At 42.4% G+C, this 22,731-nt stretch overlaps 1 long non-coding RNA gene across 1 annotated transcript; it reads right to left on the bottom strand.

Moving 5' to 3' along the window:
* Positions 1 to 244: 244 nt before the first annotated feature.
* On the bottom strand, positions 245 to 22,340 carry LOC123651017. Its single transcript, XR_006741230.1, has 3 exons — positions 21,413 to 22,340; positions 1,535 to 1,683; positions 245 to 536 (listed from the first exon to the last, which is right to left on the bottom strand). It is a non-coding gene; the product is annotated as an uncharacterized LOC123651017 (long non-coding RNA).
* Between the last annotated feature and the right edge of the window lie 391 nt (positions 22,341 to 22,731).

Genomic DNA, 22,731 nt, shown 5'->3' with positions numbered 1-22,731 from the left:
TCTGGATGCTCTAAAAAATAAATGAAGCAGACATCACCTTTGCCCTTTGAGTTTACATATCACTGAAAATAATGACATAGCCAGAGACATTTAGGATGCACATTAAATGGATAAATGATACAAAAAAAAAAAAAAAAGTTAAAGCATTCCCAATTTCTGCAAAATAAAAAGTGTTCTTTAAACATACATCCTACTCCCTAAATGTTTGGGGGTTTGTTTTGGGTTTGTTTTTGTTTTTTTTCCAAGACATATAACAACTCTCAGTGAATCCATCACTGTATCAACATACCTATTTCTAGAGTCAGACTATTATATGGGTTTTATAGAAAATTGAACTAGTCTGGGAATAAGGGACTTTCTTCAACCCTCTGCCTGTGAGTAGCATGATCAGAACTTGGGTGGGATGGGGACAGACTGCTTTACCTGGTGCCGGGTCTAGAGCCAGCCAGTGGGCGGTGAGCTGTCATCCTGAAGTGGATTTCTCAAGAAAACGGTTCAACCCTTTTAGATTTGACCTGAAACATCCGGACTTGTGTCTGCAATGTCACACGGTAAAGGGAGATAACAAAAGGAGGCCACGAGTACCTTTCTTCTACAATCGCTAACTTCCTTAGAACGCAGTTGTGCCAGCATGCCTCTCCTCCCCGCTCCCGCCCCCAGCATTAATGTGATAATAATGACAATTGGTAGTCGCTGAGCAGCTATAAGGACCAGGCTCTGCAAAATCTGCTGCGCTCTCACCTATATTCTCTAAATCTTACCACAGTTCTGTGATTATTTTCTCCTTTGCCCATTGGGAGGAATGGAGGCTCAGCTATTTTGTCATCTGCCTTCGATGATACTGGGGATGGCACATAGGTGTTTCATCCCTATAACCAACCGGGGTCAGTTGAAAGGTTCTGTCTGGAACCCTGTTAAAAAGGCTTCTGAACCCATTCCCAGTGGAGGGCAGAGGCCCATCAGCCTCGCCTGGGGATAGAGAAGGGGAACGGTGCATGGAGGCCAATCCTTACACTAGGCCCCGTCACCTGCCTCTCTACCGGCAGAGTGAGGGGCTGCTGTGTGAGACAAAGGTGCTTGAGGCTCTGATCCCTATGGACCGGTAGTTCTCCACCTTCCTAATGCTGCGACCCTCTAATACAGTTCATGTTGTGGCGTCCCATAAAGTTATTTTTGTTCCTACTTCATAACTGTAATTTTGCTAGTCTTATGAATCATAATGTAAATATCTGTGTTTTCCAATGGTCTTCGGCGACCCCTGACAGCGGTTCTCAACCTGTGGGTCGTGGCCCCTTTCACAGGGGTCACCTAAGACCATCGGAAAACACAGATATTTGCATAACGGTTCATAACAGTAGCAAAATTAGTTATGAAGTAGCAATGAAAATAGTTTTATGGTTGGAGGTCACCACAACATGAGGATCTGTATTAAAGGGTCACGACATTAGGAAGGTTGAGAACCACTGCTCGAGAGCATCACCGCCATAGTCTGTACATCCACCACTTTCCCTTCCCTCTCCGCTGGCATTCCTACCATTCAAGTCACTCTCTTGAGGTAACAAATAAAGGTATGGGCGATGTCTCCAGGCAAAGCCCCAGAGAATCTTCTCTCATCTTCTTCCATTATCATCTTCATAAGCATTCATTGTCACTTCAGAGGGTGAGTCACAAGATACAGGTTCTCTAGGGTTAGGGGAGGAGGAAAGGACATGGGTGAGCAACTGTCCCGAGGTCTGAAGGAGCAAGACAACAGGAGAGGAATGAGCTCAGTGCCAGTACCTCAAGAGATGATGGGCAACCGAGACTGGTCCCCTCGGCCATGCTGATTCTCGGTGCCACAACTTCCTTTGTGACTGCCCGGAGAAACCCACTTCTCTCTACCTCAGTTGCCTCCTCTGTAACATGATAAACTGGACCCTGTGATCATAAGGTCCTTCCTAGCACCAGAACTTAAAGGTTTGCAAACTATTCTATGACCATAACAAACTAAGGGACAGTCAGCTGGAGAATCCAAAGGCTCATATTATAATAAAGCCATCCTGATCTGTGTTCAAATCTCAACTCTGACACTTGCCAACTTATGATCTTGGGATAAGTCTTGTAACCCTCTGAGTCTAAGCCTCCCACAAAACTGAAAATGCCACCTTCATAAGGTTCATGGGAGGATTCTGTGAAATTATGTCCAAAAATTGCTCATCACAGTTCTTGATATGTGATAAATAGGCAATAAAGGTAGTTTCTCTTTCTTATCTCATCACCATTGTATGTACCCCTGAGAAATAAAAAGCTGCCATTAAAAAAATGTCATGTCCAACCAGTGTGGTTCAGTGGTTGATTATCAACCAATGAGCCATGCTGTCTCTAGTACAATTCCTAGTCAGGGCACATATCTGGGTTTTGGGGTCTATCCCCAGTAGGGGGCATGCAGGAGGCAGTGGATCAATTATTCTCTCTCATCATTGATGTTTCTATTACTTTTTTCCTCTCTCTTCCTTTCTCTGAAGTAAATTTTTAAAATATTCTTTTAAAAAAGATAATAATATCACATAATCTCACCCATTTGTAGAATATAATGAACAACATAAACTGATGAACCAAAAAAGAGCCAGAGGGGGAAAAATTTAGAATATAATAAAAGTAATCCTGTTATTTTCAGATTTTTAATATTTCCAACAATTTTTGTGACATTATACTATACTATATAAGTATTGGTAATCCTAATATATAAAAACCCTGGGTCCATCACAACCAGAGTCTCAACCAGCCAGAAGTCAGTCCTTCAGTCAGTACTGGGTTGCCATAGTGACCCAGTACTAACTGCTGTGGCTGCAGGCCTGGTGAACCAGCACTGACTGCTGAGGAGGCTGCAAATCAGGCCCAGAGAGAGGCCTGAAGGGAGAAGCAGGGTCTAATCTGTAGCCTGTGTGGCAGCTTTTGCTCAGCACTTGCCTCTCTCTTTCTCTCTGGGGTGGGCCAGCAGCTGCACCTCCATTTCTCTCCAGGCCTCCACCAGGGCTACTGATCAGCCCTGTCTTTCTTTTTTTTTTTTAATTAAATTATTATCTGTGTACATATTTTAACATTGCCCCCCTTCCCATACATACCCTCCCTCCCCAGAGTTTTGTGTCCATTGGTTGTACTTATATGCATGTATACTTATACAAGTCCTTCGGTTGATCTCTTATCTCCCCCAGATCTCCCTACCCTCCCGGATGTAATTTGACAGTCTGCTTGTTGCTTTACTGTCTTTATATCTGACTTTTGGTTCATCAGTTTATAATGTTCTTTATTATCCATAAATAAGTGAGGTCATGTGGCATTTCTCTTTTATTGACTGGCTTATTTCACTCAGCATGATGCTCTCTAGTTCTATCCAGGTTGCTGATGTTGAGAATTCCTTATTTTTTATGGCATCATAGTATTCCATTGTGTAGATGTACCATGGTTTTTTGATCTAATCATCTGCTGACAGGCTTCTAGGCTGTTTCCAGATTCTAGCTATTATAGATTGTACTGCTATGAACATAGGGGTGCATATATCCTTTCTGATTGGTGTTTCTAGTTTCTTGGGATATATTCCTAGTAGTGGGATTACTGGGTCAAATGGGAGTTCCATTTTCAGTTTTTTGAGGAAACTCCATACTGTTCTCCACAGTGGTTGCACCAGTCTGTATTCTCCTCAACCTCACCAACACTTGTCGTTTGTTGATTTGTTGATGTTGGCCATTCTGACAGTTGTGAGATGGTATCGCATTGTTGTTTTGATTTGCATCTCTCTGATCAGCCCTGTCTTTCTGATCAGGCCCCATTGATAGACCTAGAGATACTGGCTGGCATAGAAACCAACCAAATCTGGTGAACTGTGAGGTGCCAACAGCTGCCTAGGAGGCAGAGCTTTTGACACTGACTGGCATAGAAATTGACCAATCAGACCAAATTGGGTGAACTGTGAGGAGCCAATGGCTGCCTAGGAGGTGGAGCTTTTGATGCTAACTGGCATAGAAACCAGCCAATCAGAACCAAATTAGCCAGCAGAGGAGGGAAGTTGGGGGTGAGTTCAGGCCTGCAGAGGAGAGCAGTTGGGGGGCGAGATCAAGCCAACAGGGGAGAGCAGTTGGGAGCAACCAGGCTGGCAGGCGAGGGCAGTTGGGGATGAGATCAGGCCAGCAGGGGAGGACCACTGGGGACAACCAGGCTGGCAGGAAAGGCAGCTGGGAGAGATATCAGATCAGCAGGGAAGGGCAGTTGGAGGCAAGATCAGGCCAGAAGGGGAGGGCAGTTAGGAGTGATCAGGCAGACAGAGACAGTTGGGGGCAAGATCAGGTTGGCAGGGGAGAGCAGTTAGGGGCGATCAGGCAGGCAGGCAGGCAGAGGGGTTAGAAGCAATCAAGAAGGCAGGGAGAGACAGTTAGGGGTGGTCAGGCAGGCAGGCAGGCAGGTGAAATGTTAGGAACCACCAGTCCCAGATTGCAAGAGGGATGTCCCACAGGGATCAGGCCTAAATTGGTAGTCGAACATCCCCCAAGGGGTCCCCAATTGGAGAGAGTGCAAGCTGGACTGAGGGGAACCCCCCTCCCCATGTACAAATTTTGTGCACTGAGCCACTAGTATTATTATATTTAAAATTTTTTGAAATATTGGTTTTTATTGCATGTAACATTATCATATTTAAAATAATTTTTCTTGAAATATTAATGTTTATTGCATGTAACATTATTATATTTCAAATATTTTTTTCTTACCCTCGCCAGTTTGGCTCAGTGGATAGAGCATCAGCTTGAGGACTGAAGGGTCCCAGGTTCAATTCTGGTCAAGGGCACATGCCCTGGTTGTGGGCTCGATCCACAGCTGGGGGCATGCAGGAGGCGACCCATCAATGATTCTCTCTCATCATTGATGTTTCTATCTCTCTCTCTTCTCCCTTTCTCTCTGAAATCAATAAATTATACATAAAAAATAATAAAAATAATAAAATTTTTGAAAATAATAATAATAATAAATAAAAAAACATGTCACTATCTATTAGGCATTTTCTGATATCAAAAGGTATTTAATGTAGAAAAATGTTTCTGAGAATAGAGGAAGCAAAGTCGTTGGGGGCGATGAGACCTCATCAAGGCTCTGAAACTGGAAGACTGGGTACCAAGCAAAATCAGCCTGTGGGGCTCTGATCCAACACTAAAACTAACATGTTTTGCAGCAAGAAAAAAAAAGAAAAGAAAAAAAAGCTGAAGTGTTAGATTTAATTGTTAAGTTATAAATCACACTTTGTGGGGTGTAGGGTTTACCATACTAGCAAAATTCAATATGTCAATAAATCTTCATGACTGCTTCCAAACAATTTCAGTTCTGACCAAGAATGGAGTCAAACTAACTGAGCCAATCAACACGCCCTGCAAACCCTCTCTGGACCATAGACCCTGAAGTAAGGACCCAGAGGACGAAGCCATTGGCTGCATCCCTTACAATGAGCGCTCTCCTGAGAGCTGAGAAAGGATGTGCTTGCTCCCCTATGCTTTTCCCCATTGTCCTCTCAGAATACACAATGTTCTGTCCAAGGGTCAAATTCATCAGCATTATGCCTCCTATGCATGAATTTAAAAAGCCACAAATAAAGCTACATGTCTCAAGGAAGTAATAAAATTAATGACTTTCCAAAACCAGATACAAGAAAGGTTAGCCTTGGATTTTATAAAGTTGTATGTTGCTTGTAATATTCCTTATTGACAGAGGGGGGAATTCTAAAATTACAAATGAAGATGAATGGCGATGTCTTGGAAGAAATTATTTTACTGAAAAGTCATTTTCTTCCTTTCACAGAGCTGGGTATTTGTGGGACGGCTCTTCATTTTGACTTAAAGAGATAGCATTTGCTAGATGATAGCACAGTTGCTATGGTGACTTTTTCTTTTAACAATACTAAAAATAATGAAGCCTGTGTCTGATTTGCTAGGACAAGTCGAGCCTTCCTCCACAGCTGCCTGAAAGAAGTATCTGTCAATTGCCACAGATTTATTCCAAATTAAGGGCACACGGTTAGGCACTGAAGCGGAATGTTTTTATTTCTGCCTGACTCTTCCACTTTTGAATGTCATAGCTTTGCAGGGCATGGCAGACACATGCCTAATAGAGAGGAACAGAGAGGAGCTTAATGAGTCACAAAGAGGCATTCTTTATTTCAAGTGCACCCTGTATTCTCATTGGAATGAGTCCACAGAGTGGCTGGGTCCCCAAACCCTTCATTTGTAATTCCCCAGGCAGTCGCATAGAGAAGGCCAACGTTGTTGTTTGCTAAGCTACGAAGCAACAGCATCTCATTTGTTAGTTATCGGCTTTGTTCCAGAAACGTATTCCTAGGATTGTGGCCCCAGAGTGCGTGCGTGTATCTGTGTGTGTCCATGCTTGTGCCTGGGTGAAGGAGCAAGGTGGTAGGAGAGTACAGAGGAGACGATGGGAGCTGTTCCACTCCCCATAGTAGCCATTACAGAATTTAACACATGTTTATTAAGCAACTGCTGTAGGCCAGGCACTGTCGAGCACCGGGGTCACTAGGTTCATTTAATAATTGATTCCAGTATGATAAGTGTTACAAATAAAACATTATATTTAGCTTAATATTATCCAAAATGTTTATATCTTAACAAGTAACCAATTTAAAACATCGTATATAATAAAAGCCTAATATGCTAAGTGTCTAACTGTTCATTCAACCGTTTGACCAGTAGCCATGACGTGCACAGACTACCAGATGCTCTGATAGTAGGTTAGCATGCTGTTGGGTTCCAGCCTATGGGGACTGGGCGAGATGGGCCGGACATGCCCTGGAGCCCTCCTGCAGTTCCTCCCCAGCCCGATCGTGCACTGGCGGGGTCCCTCAGCCTGGCCTGTGCCCTCTCAAAGTCTGGAACCCCTCAAGAGATGTTAGAGAGTTAGTTTCGGCCCCACCCCCACAGGCCAGGCTGAGAAACCCCACTGGTGAACAAATCTGTGCATCAGGCCTCTAGTTACTAATAAAAGATGTTATATTCTTTTTACATAGTTTTCCTACACCAAGTCTTTGGGTCTGATTTGTATTGATAACACATATAATTGACAATAAATACATCTCAGTTCAAACCAGCCAGCCACACTTCACGTGTTCAAGAGCTACAGTGCAGGCCAGATGCAGATTTACCACCCAGTGGAAAGGAGTCATCATTTGAACTCTTTCTATCCCTATTTCATGTGGCATGCCTGTGAATTCTACAACAACACCCCATGAAGTATTATTACGTACCCTTTATGATGAGGAAACTGGGACCCAAAAGTTAAACAAATTGACGAATCAATGGTGGAGCTAGGATTCAAATCCACTGACCTTTACTGCATTCGGCTGCCATGGCTACTTGTTATGTTCCTGCAGCGAGAAACCATGGCCTACAAGAAAGGGATTATTAGATCAACCTTATTGATATCTCTGAGTCCTCGCCAGCTGAGCCCGTGCAGCTGATGCACGGGGAATTTCAAAGCTTAAAGCGGCCAAGAGCCCACAAAAGATTTTTGTTTGGGAATTTGTCAAACGGCTTGTTTATCCAGAACCTGATTTCTGATCCGCTGTGCCTAATGATGTTGTCTGAGAGTCTAGATTTCTGGAAATGGGTTGTTTGCCTGACTGAAGCACGGGTTCTTACCTAGCGTCACTGAAGGGCCTGCACCAAAACAAATTATGAAGAGAAATTTCTCCAAAGCAGAGATGGCCTTGACATTTCGTGAGCAATGGAGCCCGCAGAGTAATCAGATGGAGAGAAGGGAAGCTAATATAATCTGGGGCTAGAGGAATTTCATAATAAAGGGTAGACAGATCCAAGATGGCTGCGCCCAGGTGAACACCTAGCCGCAGCCGCACACAACAATTTCAATAAAATACAACTAAAATATAAAACGGACATTGCCCAGAACTACAGGAAGGTTGACTGACTGGAAATTCTACAGCGAGAAGCAAGGAGAAAACCAGAAGGAGGCGCGGAGGAGCTGGAAAAGCCAAGGTACGGAGACGCGGAGACGCGGCGCGCAGAGAGGACAGAGCCGGAGAGGAGGGAGGCCGAGTGCCTGGCGGGCGTTCCCTAGCGGAAAGGAGATAAAACTCCGACTGTGCTGGGCCCCCGACTGCTCTGATCCCCAGTTTTAAGCCAGACCCCGGGGACTCAGGCTCAGCCATAGGGAGCCGGGCTGTAAGGCAGAACCCCGGGGAGCAGTGAAAGGAGGTCCCGGCGGCGGCGCGCACACTGCGCACAGAGAAGGGACGGCCGGCTGTGCAGCGGGATTGCCCTGACGGGAAGGAGACTGGGGCTCCAGACTGCTCTGAACGCCACCTCCAACTCCACTTCCAACTGAACTGAACCCCAGTTCCGGGCTCATTGGGGGAGAGCATAGACTGTTTGGCAGCAGGCGAAAATCGAGGGCACCTTTCTCTCAGAGGCGCCGGCAGCGAGCACTGAAGGACCCGCATAGGGCAGGGCTGACGGAAGCCAAAGCCGCAGGCTCCACCCTGAAACCCCATCCCATCTGTAACTGCGAAATGCGACAACAAAATAGATCACAAACGAAAGAAATGGAGGACAAAAAGCGTCTGGATATAGAGTTCAAATCTACGCTTACAAGGTTTTTCAAGAATTTCCTAGAAAAGATGGATAAGGCCTATGAGGATATGAAAAGAGATTAACTAGAATTAATAAGGAGTCAACAAGAAATGATAAGGGATCAACAAGAAATAAAGAATACATTGTCTGAAATAAAAAATATTTTACAGAGTCCTAAAAACAGAAGGGAAGATCGCAAGAATCAAGTCAAAGATTTGGAACATAAAGAGCCAGAAGACACTCCTCCACAGAAGCTAGAAGGCAAGAGAATCCAGAAAATTGAAGATAATGTAAGAAACCTCTGGGACAACTTCAAGCGAACCAACATCAGAATTATGGGGGTCCCAGAAGATGAGAGAGAGCAAGATATCGAAAACATACTGAAAGAAATAGTGATAGAAAACTTCCCCCATCTGGTGAAAGAATTAGACTTACAAGTCCAGGAAGCACACAGAACTCCAAACAAAAGGAATCCAAAGAGGACCACACCGAGACACATCATTATTAAAATTCCAAGAGCAAAAGACAAAGAGAGAATATTAAAAGAAGCAAGAGCAAAGAAGGTAGTAACCTATAAAGGAGCACCTATACGATTGTCAGCTGACTTCTCAACAGAAACCATGCAGGCCAGAAGGGAATGGCAAGAAATATTCAAGGTGATGAATAGCGAGAACCTACAGCCAAAAATAATCTACCCAGCAAAGCTATCACTCAGAATCGAAGGCCAGATAAAGAGCTTCACTAATAAAAAAAAAGCTAATGGAGTTCATCACTGCCAAACCAGAATTATATGAATTGCTGAAGGGGGTTCTTTCAGAAGAGAAGGTAAACAAAGATAAAAATTATGAACAACAAATACGTAACTATCAACAAGTGAATCTAAAAACCAAGGAAATTAAAAAAAAAATCTGATGAACAATATTAACTGTTGAATATAATAGAATCAGAGGTATGGAAGGGGAGTGAACTGACGATTCTTGGGGAAAAGGGGAGAGGGGGGCGTGGGAAGAGACTGAACATAAACTGTGCACCTATGGATGAGGACAATGGGGAGAGGGGAAAGGGCAGAGGGTGGGGTGGGAACCTGGTGGAGGAGAGCAATGGTGGGGGGGGGGGAAGGAACATTTCTAATAATATGAACAATAAAAACTTATTAAAAAAAAAAAAAAAAAACAAAAAAACAAAAAAACAAAAAAAAAACAACAGCCCTAGCTGATTTGGCTCAGTGGATAGAGCATCGCTGAGGAAAAAAAAAAAATAAAAAAATAAAAATAAATAAAGGGTAGACAGACCAAAGGCCCATTTCTCTCTCTAGCTGTGGCCCCTGGGGCCGGGGCATCTCTTGGAACCTCTGACTCGTCTTTACAAAATGCTGGCCAAGGATTAGAGGTATAGTTTGGGACCTCAGAGCTGAGTATAGTCAAAGTCTCTAAACCATGATTCTGAGTTAACAAGCCATGGATAATAAACCAACTAAGCCCAGAACACAAAGCTGAAACAGTCTGAATGTCACCATATAAATATCTAATGGATTTCCTTCCTATATACATGACCTCTTTATATAAATATCACAGAAACACCCCAACATTATTATGTCCCAAACAAAGTTCATTATCTTTCTCTCAAGGCTCTCCCATCCCCCCCCCCTCCCCGCCACCCTTCACCTGGCATTCCCCATCTCTAAATGACACCCCTGAGATTTCATTCTAGGCACCTCCCTGTCCCGCACCCCACACCCCTACACACACAATTCTGTCAGTTCTATCTCCATACACATTGTCACTCCGTTTCCTAATTCAGAATCCTTGAGGACCTTTCCTCCTGATGCCTCTGGCTCCTTCCTCTCTGCTCACTGTAACTGGAGAGGTCCTTTGTAAATGTTAGTCTAGTCCTGATTTGTACAATATATTCTGGTTGAAACTCTGCCCTGCTCCCCAAGGCACACAGGACAAAATACAAACTCCTCACCAAAGCTCTCTGCTTAGCCCCGCCACCCCTCCTCCTGCCTCTCCCCAGGCTCACTCCAAGCTCAGGACTTACAGACTGAGCCAAGCACCACTCTCTCTCCCATCAGGTCTTCGCCCTTGCCCTTTCCCCGCCCCAACCCCTACCTCAGCTTCACCCAGATGCCTCCTTTAGGACTTGGCTTAGCTACTGCATCCTTCAGGAGGCCTCCTCTGATCCTCCAAGTCGGAGGTGGGTGCCCAAGTCACTTGCTTTCATCGTGGCTTCTGCCTCCCTGTCACAGGTCCTTTCACAGTTCCCTTGTCTCCAGCCGCCCCCGGATGCTAGTTCCAAGTAGCTTTACTGTGATCATCTGACCACCCTTCCATCCCCAATGCCCACACATGATAGGCAATAAACAATTAAAACAGCAAATATCACATTTGCATTCTCCTCCAACTCAGAACTTTGTCAGTCTCCATTATAGTGTAGCAAATATATCCAGAAGAGCAAATAGTCTACTCAACAAGACTTGCCTTCCCATATCTAAGTGAAAACTCAGTGGGTCCGCACAGGCACCATCATGAAATGCCTCAAACTTCAAGTTAGTGCCAGTGGGGCCACATGTGGGGGTGCGGACTGACTCAGGCAGCGAGCAATTATTTTATTGCCCATCTCAGGACAGGAAACCTCCTGGTTTCCACCCCCCACCAATTTGAACAGGGCACACATGGGCTCCTTGGCACATTGGTCTGGCTGGGTTTTGTGATTAATTTCACTTACGTGGAGAGGGGGGAAATATTTTCCCTCTTTGCAGCTTGAAATACCTCCTCAAAGAAATGTGGAGAGTGTGGAAATCAGATTTGCCAGGCAGAGAGCTATTCGTTTCCATCACTGCTGTTATTCCAGAGCTCTCTTAAGGAGCTGGCCTTTTCTGACAGCCTAATAGGTAATGACATAATTTTAATCATCCGTTCCCTTCAGGGTCAAAAGTGAAAAAGGAAACTTCATAATGAAATTACTGTGCCTCAAAGATGTAATCATTAGAGTCATCCTTTTTGCATTGTTCATGCCCAGGACTCTGGAAATAAGACACGTATTTCAGGCCGGCCTAACGCTGTGGTTGATGCTCTGCTGTCTGAACTGCCTTGAAGATCCATGAGGCCCACAGCAGACTGAGCCAAAGGCGTGACTCTTTAGAAGCACTATCAGAACACACATCCATACACAGACACACAGATCAACTCTGTTCACATAAAATTATGGGTCCAATTTATCCATTTAAACAATTACAAGATACAGGATCCTTTTTCTTTTTAGACACCAGTCTAATCTTTTCCTCCCACTGTTATGATCAGAGCTGGTTGGGGGAGGACGTGTTTATCTCCCACTCTCATTTTTCTGAAGCAGACAAGAGAAAAAAGTCTGATGGGACACTCAGGCCTCCATCTCTCTATTCCACACTGTGGCGAGCTGGCACGGCCATGGCATACTCAGCCCCAGGGCGCCTTATGTGCCACACCAGCTCAGCCAGATTCAGTGACCCTGAGAGGGGGCGGTGAAGGATTGAGAAAAGACAGACAAGAGAACACAAGCTGGGTCCCGGTGGGATGCTGCTTCTCTGATGGAGAGACAGCGCCACAGACTACAAGCCGTGTCTTTATTTTATTTCCAGATGCTTTGAGGCAAAGTAAGGGTGTGGTCAAGATGGTTACAGCATTCCCATGGGTTTTGATCCTACTCAATTACATGCAAGTGATCAAGTTTTGTTTACTTGCAGCCTATATCACTCAGGCACATGGGGTCATGTGTTCGGACCATAGGTTTAAGCTTACACTATAGCTGTTGGCTATCATTGTGCTGGGAGGACACTGCCCTCCAAGCTGGGACTTGCACGTGGAAAGGAGAGGACTGTGACCTCTCATTAGCCCAAGGCTTGAACCTGTCCAAACACTGTAGCCATTCTCCACAGACACTCACCCAAACCCTTATCTGATTGATGATTGATTGATTGAGATTGGTCAATAAACATGGTGACTCCACACCTTGAAAGGTTAGAGTTCAGGGAGGTTTATCAGTTACAATGGTTTGGGCTGCAAATAACAAGTACAAACCACTGCAGGTGGCATGAATGTACTTAGGCTTAAGGAACAAGAAGCCCAGACTTGGGGAGAGGAAGTGTCAGTGTGGCTCTGCAGTTGTCACCAGGGACCTGCTGCTCCTCTTTTCTGGTCTGCCATGTTGGCATGCATCCCTTTGTGACCTGCCGCAGCTCCAAGCTTAGTGTCCTTCAGCAACAGTGCCCAAAAGCGAGCGAGAAAGAAAGAGAGAGAGAGAGAGAGACAGAGAGAGAGAAGTATCTTGTCACAAGCATTTATCTTTTAAGAGAGAAAGCTCTTATAAGAGTTTCCTGCCAACTCCTCTTCCATCACATTGGCCAGAATCAGGCCACATGGCCAGGTCACAGCTGTAAGGAAGGCTCTGGTATTCAAGCCTCTACAGTGGAAGAGCAGCTCTGCCAACATGGGAAAAGGCAAGGAAGATCTGTAGAGTAGACAGCCACCAGGGCCTGTCAAATGTGTTGGTTCAATTCAGAACAAAGGTCATGTGACTACATATCAAGTTGCGCTCTCTAATTTAACTTCATTCAGTATGAAAGCCAATGTTTTTACTTCCTCCTGTCAGATTTCTGTGTGTTTTTTTGAGGAGTTTTTAAATCCTCACCCAAGGATATTTTTCCATTGATTTTTAGAGAGAACGGAAGAGAGAGGGAAAGACAGAGAGAAACATCAATGTGAGAGAAACATATCAATTGGTTGCCTCCTGCATGTGCCCTGATCAGGGCCTAGGCCATGGAGGAGCCTGACACCAAGGTATGTGCCCTTGACTGGAATCAAATCTGAGACCCTTAGATCCTCAGGCTGATGCTCTATCCACTGAGCCAAACCAGCTAGGCCTCTTATTTTTATTTTTATTTTTATTTTTATTTTATTAGTTTGCAGCTCAGAGCAAGGAAAGGGTCATGATTACTTATTATCCCCAAATATTAACAATCACTGCCAGGAGCATTGTTGACTATAGGAAAATCTATCACCATCACCCCTTTGGCCCTTAGGTTCTTTATCTGGAAAGCTGGGAGGTTGGATGAGAGCATCTCCAAAGCCTCCTTCCAGCCCTGGCATTCAAATGTCTCGAAGCAATAAGTCAAATCACAATAGCCTCAGATATGCTACGGAAGGAAGAAATTTGACTCACATTTGCCTTGGGAAATCAAAACTAGTACATGCCGAACTAGTATATGATGAAAGAATGATGAACTCTGAAACTAGTTTAATAAAAATAGGAACTTGTGAACATGCCCCAAGCATGCTATTGAGAGTAGCCATGTAAAAGGCTTATAAAAGTTTAGGAAAATTGCTGTTCCCTTAAAATTGAGTTTTGGAAGAAAGTAGAATGACAAGGCACTAAAAAATAGATTTCTCCTTCATTTCTGAGTTGAAAGAATTGCTAATGTCTATAGCAAACACCTTGACATATCAGAACCTTCCCAGCCAAGCATCAGCTTACACCTATATACTGAATAATAATAATAGGCAATATTTTTAGTCTTCCTCTGTGAAGCACTCTACATTTCATTGTCCCTTTTACTCTCACAACAAGAATATTGTTGCCAAAACCAGTTTGGCTCAGTGGATAGAGCATCAGCCTGCAGACTGAAAGGCCCTTTTTCAATTCCGGTCAAGGGCATGTACATTGGTTGCAGGCACATCCCCGGTAGGGAGTGTGCAGGAGGCAGCTGATCGATGTTTCTAATTCTCTATCCCTTTCCCTTCCTCTCTGTAAAAAAAAATATATATTTTTTTAAATAATATTATTAAAATATTATTATCTCCATTTTACCTATGGAGAAACCATAGGAAAGTAATTTGCCCAAGGTCACACATCTAAAGCTGGTGGAGACATAATTTGAATTAGGCAGCCTATATCCAGAGCCCATGACTTTAGTCAACATGTTATATTGTTCTTACAGTGTTAAAATATTATCTTATAAATGTTTGCTTACATTTCTATTTCTAACCCATTTTTTCTTATATATCCTAGTATTGTACCTATCAGGTAATAGACACTGAATAAATAGTGAGTGAATGAATGAATAAATTTCTGTGCAGATTTCCACTGTTCTTCGCACACACTCTATTATATCATTGTACCCTAGCTTATACTGCTCCTTCTGCTCAACAGACACTTCCCTCAAAAATGTGCTCAAATAACATATCTTTGTTGTGTTTTTCCCATCCATCTTCCAAAGAGAAAAATAGGTCACATGGAAAACAAGTCATGGAAAAGGGAACTAGAATCAGAATGGCATGAGTTTTGATTATGAATCAGGGTCAGCTAACAGTAGCCCCCAAATCTCAATGACTTAAGACAATAAAATCAGTCACAGCCAGCAAAAACAGAGAGATGGGCTCTGCAAACATTAAGGGACAGAGAATCCATCTTGTGGTGCCACCATCTCCAAGGTATAGCCTGTTAAGACACCCATGGAAGGGCAAGAGAGAGCCTGGAGGACTGTGGAAGTCTGAAGGAGGTACATCCCTTCTGCCCACATCCACTGGCCATAACTCAGTTGGACAACCCTGACCTAACTGCCAATGAGGCTGAGGAACGAGGTTGTCCTGTAGGCCTGAAGAGACGAAATACATTGGTGAACATATAGTAGCATTCCACCACAGCTTCTTCACAGGAATATGGAACAAAGCCTTCAAAATTCTAATTAAAATTATTTTCATCTTGGAAAATGCTATACTCAGACATCTTTTCAATCAATCATGAGAGTAGAATAAAGAAATGATCAGCCCTAGCCAGTTTGGCTCAGTGGATAAACTGTCAGCCTGCAGACCATAGGGTCCCAGGTTTGATTCAGGTCAAGGCCATGTACGTAGGTTGCAGACTCCTCCCTGCCCCAGGCCCTGGTCAAGGTTTGTGCAGGAGGCAATCAATCAATGTATTTCTCTCACAGTGATATTTCTCTGTCTTTCCCGCTCTCTTTCACGCTCTCAAAAATCAATGGAAAAATATCCTCTGGTGAGGATTAAAAAGAAAAAAATAAATGTTCACACATGCATCATCTCAGGAAGCTCCCAAAAGAATGTAAACAAGGAAGTAAATAATAGAAGAAGAAAACATTGAAAGCAGGAATTAGGGATCCGATATAAGAGTGTAGAAGAGAAGCCCAGAAATAACAGCTGTATAAAGGCTCAAATGGGAGCATGAGGGTACAGGGTAACTGCATTTGAAGGACATGGAAAGGGGAAGAGAACTGGCAATGTGTGTGCTCTATTTTACCATTATTCCTAGCTTATATTGCCCTCTCATCTTCCATAGCTCAAAGTCAATACAGAGAGGCTAAAATTTATACATGTAGGAATAGCAGTAGGGGCATATTACTTGGAAATAAAGAAGTAAATTACAAAAGAAATTGTTAAAAAGTATTAAAAATGGTTGTTGCAGGAGAGCTGAATTTGGAGTGAGGTGGGACAGAACAAGAAAACACCATTTTTTTATTTAGCTCTTTTTAACTATGTACTGCATTTCTTTGCTAAAACTTTTACTTGGGTTTTCAATAAAGAGAAGAGAGGGAGAAAAAAGTTTGCATAATTTTTTCTTCATCCTACCCAAAGTTCCCACAAAGGACCTATGATGACTTAAAATGTCAAGGAGGGACGAATGGGATAGGCAAATGGGCACCAAGATGGAATCTTCTTTGAACCCAAAGCTAAGTATTTTCTTTCTCATTCAATTCTTGTTAAAAATTACTGGCCAATGGGCCCATCTTCCCAAATAGTTTTAGGGGGAGAGGGAAGGGGCTGAGAAAACAGATGGGGCCACAAACAGAGCCCCTGGAATATCATTAATGACAGTCATCATGTTGGGTCTCTCCTCCATCTTGAATAAAAGAAAAAAAATAAGATATCTGAGGCACTTTTCTAAAATCAATATGCTCTGTAGCCTCCTTATCTAGTGGCTTCATAAATCTCTCAAAGTACGTAATTTTTTTAGTTTGGCATGACATTTTTGTGAGTTTATGTTGATTGCTCTTAACTCGTGCCTTCTTAAATGCATGTACACCTATCAATCTTACCTAACTTCAAAAATTCACCTTTTGTTTTGTTTTGCTTTTTATTTAAGCAGCATTTGCTGATCTCTTGTCTCTCTTATTGTCCTCCATGCTTCCAAGAGTTCACTAGCGGTGGTTCTGCTATCAGTTCTGTAAGATCTATCTGAATGCCATTCACTCGGCCCTAAATACTTGACCACTTTTTTTCATTTGGTTTTAGTTGCCTCTTCAACATTTATCCTACAGTTACTTATTCAGCACTTATTTTAGGTATTGAGTTAGAGATGAAAAACAAATTAATAGTTCTTGCCATTAGGAAAAACTGAAAAATAAATCAATAATTTCAACAGTGATAAGGGCTATGGTAGATATATGTATAGAGGCTCTAGGTTAGGAGAGACAGTTAACCCAACCTGGAGGAGGAAGGGAAGGCTTCCTGGAATGAGATGTCTTCTGAGCACAGGAAGGATTTGAGACTAAACATGTAGAAAAAGGAAAAGTAAACTTGGCAGAGAAAGAGCATGAGAACACTCAGAAGTAAGAGGGAACTCAGAAGGGTCAGGGAATGGGAAGTCATTTGGGCATAGGGATGAGTGACAGGAGATGGAGGGAAGACACTGCAGGATTTTATTCAGAGGAGTGATATGACCAGATAGCTCCTTCTGACTCAGATAATTGAAGTGTGTGCGCAGTAGGGAAGGGAGGGTGAGGCTGGAGAAAGGAGACACCTACCGGCATGAGGCCATTGAGGTAGTGATGGGAGAAATCCCAAGAGTGTCGACTAAGACAATGGAAGTGTGGATAAAAGAAAAAAATAGAGCAATAAAAATCTATTTGGGAGGTTAATGCGACAAGATGTAGCTATAGCCGAAACCGGTTTGGCTCAGTGGATAGAGCGTCAGCCTGCGGACTGAAAGATCCTGGGTTCAATTCCGGTCAAGGGCAGGTACCTTGGTTGCAGGCACATTCCCAATGAGGGTGGGGGGGAGGGTGCAAGAGGCAGCTGGTCGATCGACGTTTCTAACTCTCTATCCCTCTCAATTCCTTTCTGTGTAAAATCAATAATATATATATATATATATATATATATATATATATATATATATATATATATATATATTTTTTTTTTAATTTATTTTTTTTTTAAAGATGCAGCTATTGTATAAAGGATGAAGGAGGGGAAGCATCTCAGATGGTCCCAAGTAGCTGGCTTTGCAGACTCAGTATATGATGCTGCTATTGACCAGCAGGAAAACCTGTGGAAATAGGCTTAGAGGCAAATGAGTTCCCTTTGTGTTAACTGTGAAATATCTGCCATGTATTTGAGTAGAGACATGTTCTCACAAGTGGACACATGGGTCTGCAGTGCAGAGGATGGTCAACAAAGAAGACAGTTGAGTCATCTGCACACAGGAGTGGTAGGGCTCTTGGGGATGAACACGTTATCCCAGGAAAGGTATAGAGGAGAAAAGAGGGGCAAGAAATCAAATAAGAAGCCTCAGAGCTCAGTACTCAGCTCATCTGCACTAAGTATTTATCTCCTCAGGGTTCCCACCACATCTTGACCTAACATCCATCATTTTCATGCCCATGTGCTATTTCCCCTTCATAAGATACAAATTTTTATTTGAATTAGTAATCCCAGGATCAAAAACACAACTAAGAATATTCTACATGTTCAATAAATGTTTATTAATAGAAAAGGCAAAAAATAGCAAGTCTGATGTGCTTCAAATTCAGGGAAGTGCCAGGCTTTAGCATATTACTCAAGATGATTTTTAATCTAAGAACACACCCCTTCATTCTCTTTACTTGCGTAAGAACAGAAGTCTGTTTTCTAGACTCTACCATTTGTTTCTTTTGATCACCATGAAAACAGGAGTATTTTCTTTTTTCTGAATTGCCTGAACTCACTTAACTAAACTAAATTTTAAAACCATAGAAACTGTGTCAACTGGCTTCTGTGCTGCAGTTAATCCTTGTCAACACCCCTGGCAGGTGGGGAGAGACCAGGCTCCCTCCCGGAGACACCACGTGTGTGACAATTCCAGCACCAGCAAAGGCGAGCCTGGTTATCCTACGTGAGGATTTATAATCAGAACCTCTCCCTGGGGACGGTTTACTGACACTGGAAATTCGTCATGGTTACAAAGTACTTTGATTTCACAAAAATAAGAGGTCTCTTCTGCTGAGGTGGCGAACAGAGGTTTTGTTTTTTCTAGATTAACTAGGTAAGAACTACAAGTTCAGTGTCAAGGAGCCAAGGTTTTATCTCCCCTCCCTAAGCCAGCCTCCATCCTACTCAGAAGATTGTGACTAGTGTTTACAGTCAGTGTATTAGAGGTCTTGAGGGGAAGCAGAGGAGGAGGGCGTTTTGTCTTTGAAAGGAGGCCATCAGATGCAGGCTCCTACTCCATTGCCTGGAGAAGTCCTCGTATTCCCAACTATCGTATCTTGCTTGGAAACTAAGCAAATGCAGTTAAGACCTAGTGCTTGGCATATAGTAAGAGCTCAGTCAATATTCATTAAAAGGCTAAACAAATAAAGACAAAAAGGTAACAAAGTCTGAGTTCTGAACTTTGACTTCAGTTAGGACAATGCATCCAAGAGCTGGGGCCGGGGCCCAGACAGACCTCTGGATGGATGCTCATTAAACCTGAGGAACAACAGCAACTAACTCAGCTCCGGAATCAGAAAGGTGATCAGCATTAAAGGGAAGTTCTCTCCTCCTTACCCCACCCCTGAGACTCCAGACTAGATGTTTGTGGTGCCATTTCATACCTACTGACAAGAAATATCCTATAAAATAAAGAGATAATATGCAAATTACCATTACTCGAATACACAAGATGGCCACTCCCATGTGGTCAAAGATGGCTGCCACAAGATGGCCTGCAGGAGAGGGCAGTGTGGGTGACTAGGCTGGCAGGGGAGGGCATTTAGGGGAATCTAGACAGCAGGGAAGCAGTTAGGCATCAATCAGGCTGTCAGGGCAGTGGTTAGGAGGTGATCAGGCTGGCAGGCAGAAATGGTTAGGGGCAATCAGGCAGGCAGGTAGGTCAGCGGTTTGGAGCCAGCAGTCCTGGATTGTGAAAGGGATCTCTGACTGACTGTTTAGGCCTGATCCTGGGGTGGGATCAGGCCTAAATGGGCAGTCGGACATCCCTCAAGGAGTCCCAGACTGAAGAGGGTGCAGGCGGGGCTGAGGGACACCCCCCTGTGCATGAATTTTGTGTACTGGGCCTCTAGTATATAATAAATACCTAATACTGACAAAAGTGTTGTGCAAATTATGTCCCCAAATTCTGAAGACCTAGTATAGTGTTACAAACCTTTTGGAAAATAATTTGACCCACATGTCTAAAAAGTCATAGAAAGGTTTCTACACCCTCCCATGCCTGGGAATTTATCTAAAGCAAAATACCTAAAATTATAATATAGCTTATGCAAACTGCCTTTTTGATGTATTATTTTTCAGAAACAGTGACAAGAAACATCCTAGTTATGCAAGAATATGAAATTATTAAGTTATGGTCCATCCACACAATGGAAAAGTATTCATTCATTGAAATTATCATTGAGACTGCAGCAGGTAGAAAAGCATTTGAAATAAATTTAAAGGAAAAAACAGAATGTAAATTATACATGATAAATGGTATAACTATATCTGTTGAACAATTATGCAAGCATATGGATAAAAACTGGAAAGTTATATAAAAAATAATTGGGTTTTTAAGGTGAGTAGATTGTGTTAACCATAAAAACTGAATTTGTTTAAATCTCCAAGGAAAGAAAATGCTGACACTATTTAACAATCTCAGGGAGAGTAGAAAAACACCCCAATTCTCTTTTCAAAGACACTAATACTAAAACCAGAACAAGAGAGCACCAGAAAAGAAAGCTATAATCTTATTTCTCATGTGAATACTGATGTAAAAGTGATAAATAAAATATTAGCAAACTGAATCCAGCATTATATTAACCAAACAATATATCGTGGCCAAGTTGGGTTTATTCCAGAAATGCAAGGATGATTTGGTAACAGGAAATCTGTTCACATAATTCTCTGTATTAATAGATGAAAGGAGGAAAAACACATGATGTCATCTCAACAGAGACTGCAAAAGCTTGTGATAAAATAAACACAAAGGTTATTTCCGATTTAAAATATTTAAATTCTTAGTAACATGGGAAAAATAGGTACTTTCTCAATGTCATATTAAATCCATACATAAGGATGTAGTATTGTTACAACTATAACAATGCAGCAATGGTTAATTGATCTGATGAGTTCCTTAGAGACTAACTGGGTGCAATAACTATCCAAAGGTTCAATGGCAACCCAGCTGGTGTAGCTAAGTGGTTGAGCATTGACCTAAGAACCAGAAGGTCATGGTTCAATTACCAGTCAGGACGCATGCACAGGTTGCAGGCTCAATGCCTAGTGTGGAGTGTGCAGGAGGCAGCCGATCAATGGGTCTCTCTCATCGTTGATGTTTCTATCTCTCTCTCCCTCTCTTTTCTTCTCTAAATTAATAAAAATAAATATTTTTCTAAAGTTGAAAGGCAGACCTGCTATCAGAGAGCCCCCTGGCTTTTATGGACTATATCTTCAGGTCCAAGTTACCTAATCTCTGTACTCATTGGACAGTTCTATTATCCAGTTTCTTTCCAGGAGACCATAAGCAGGGTTTCTGTCCCATGACTGGATACTGGAAAAGTTTCCTACCTGGTAACAAAACATCCTGCAGCCATTCCCAACATTAAAGAATTAATTTTCTTCCAGTTCATGTTCATAATCTGTCCATCAGATGCCATCGATGGTAATGAAATTCATATGGTTAAAACGTAAAACATTTTCAGCACATCTGTAAAAAGAAACTAGAGACAACAGAGATGTGTTTGTTTACTTCAGAATAACATAGTAACTCTGTGCTGTTTAGTCAACTTTCCAACTAACCCAGGATTTCTAGTATTCATAATCATGACATTTGATCAAAGGAAAATACTAGAAGGGCTACATGTGGCTTATTTTTCCATGCCCTTTTCCCTGGTAGTTAAGCCAAACACAAATTTCATTATCTGGTTTCTAGTCACATTCATGAGCCATTCTGTTCCGAAATCTCAGACAATGTAACCAGGGATTTCTTAGAGGGGTTGTAGGTAAATCTGAAAAAAGAAAAACAGAAAATAGTAGTAATGGCAACAGTTTTTAGGGGCATTTCGTCAAGTGGAGGGGGGGAAAGAAAAGGTAGTGAGTAAGGATTTTTCAGTGCACCAAAAGAATTCTGTAATCTCTCCTCTTAGGAACTTGTCACTCAGGTTCACTAAGGTTCTGAGACAGCCTCAGGACAACGTGGTGTCATGGCCGTTTTTCAGCTCTCCACAAAGAACGTTCTGTAGCAGGCCGCGTCACTCTTTCTGTTTAGGGAAGCAACAACAATCATTACTGAGGGATTACCACTTGGATCTGTTCTCTTTATGGGGCATGAAGAAAAATATCTAAAATATTCTTTACATGACACTTTTATTTGGTGGTGAGGGGCAATGCTGTAGGACTAACCATACCACCCAGGAATGTGCTCACAAAGCCACCAGAGAGGAATACAACCCAGATTAACTCAACGTATTTAAGCATATTTATAATGTACTTGAAAAGTATAGAGTATTGAGAGACAAATGGAATCCTGCTATGCAGTCTACAAATATCTTTTTACATACATTTACATACATACAGCAACAACCCCATTTAAATTGATGTTAACCGTATTTTATAGGAAAAAGAATAATTAACTACCAAGAGTAATGCGTAAAAATTTAAATATCTTAATCATTGTGTATCTTACATACAAGTAATTTGTGCTTCACTTCTGAGAATTTTGAAATTAAAGACTTTATCACATGAATAATATTGGATGTGTACATGATTAAACATATTGGTCTCAGGATCCCTTTATTCTCTTAAAAAGTATTGTGTATTCTCAAGAGCTTTTGTAGGTTCAGCCCATAGGTATCTAACATAGTAAAAACTAAAACTGAGAATTTAAA

The sequence above is a fragment of the Pipistrellus kuhlii genome, unplaced genomic scaffold (genome assembly GCF_014108245.1).
Source record: "Pipistrellus kuhlii isolate mPipKuh1 unplaced genomic scaffold, mPipKuh1.p scaffold_m20_p_1, whole genome shotgun sequence".
Classification (NCBI taxonomy): domain Eukaryota; kingdom Metazoa; phylum Chordata; class Mammalia; order Chiroptera; family Vespertilionidae; genus Pipistrellus; species Pipistrellus kuhlii.
This window is presented reverse-complemented; position numbering and strand designations above follow the sequence as displayed.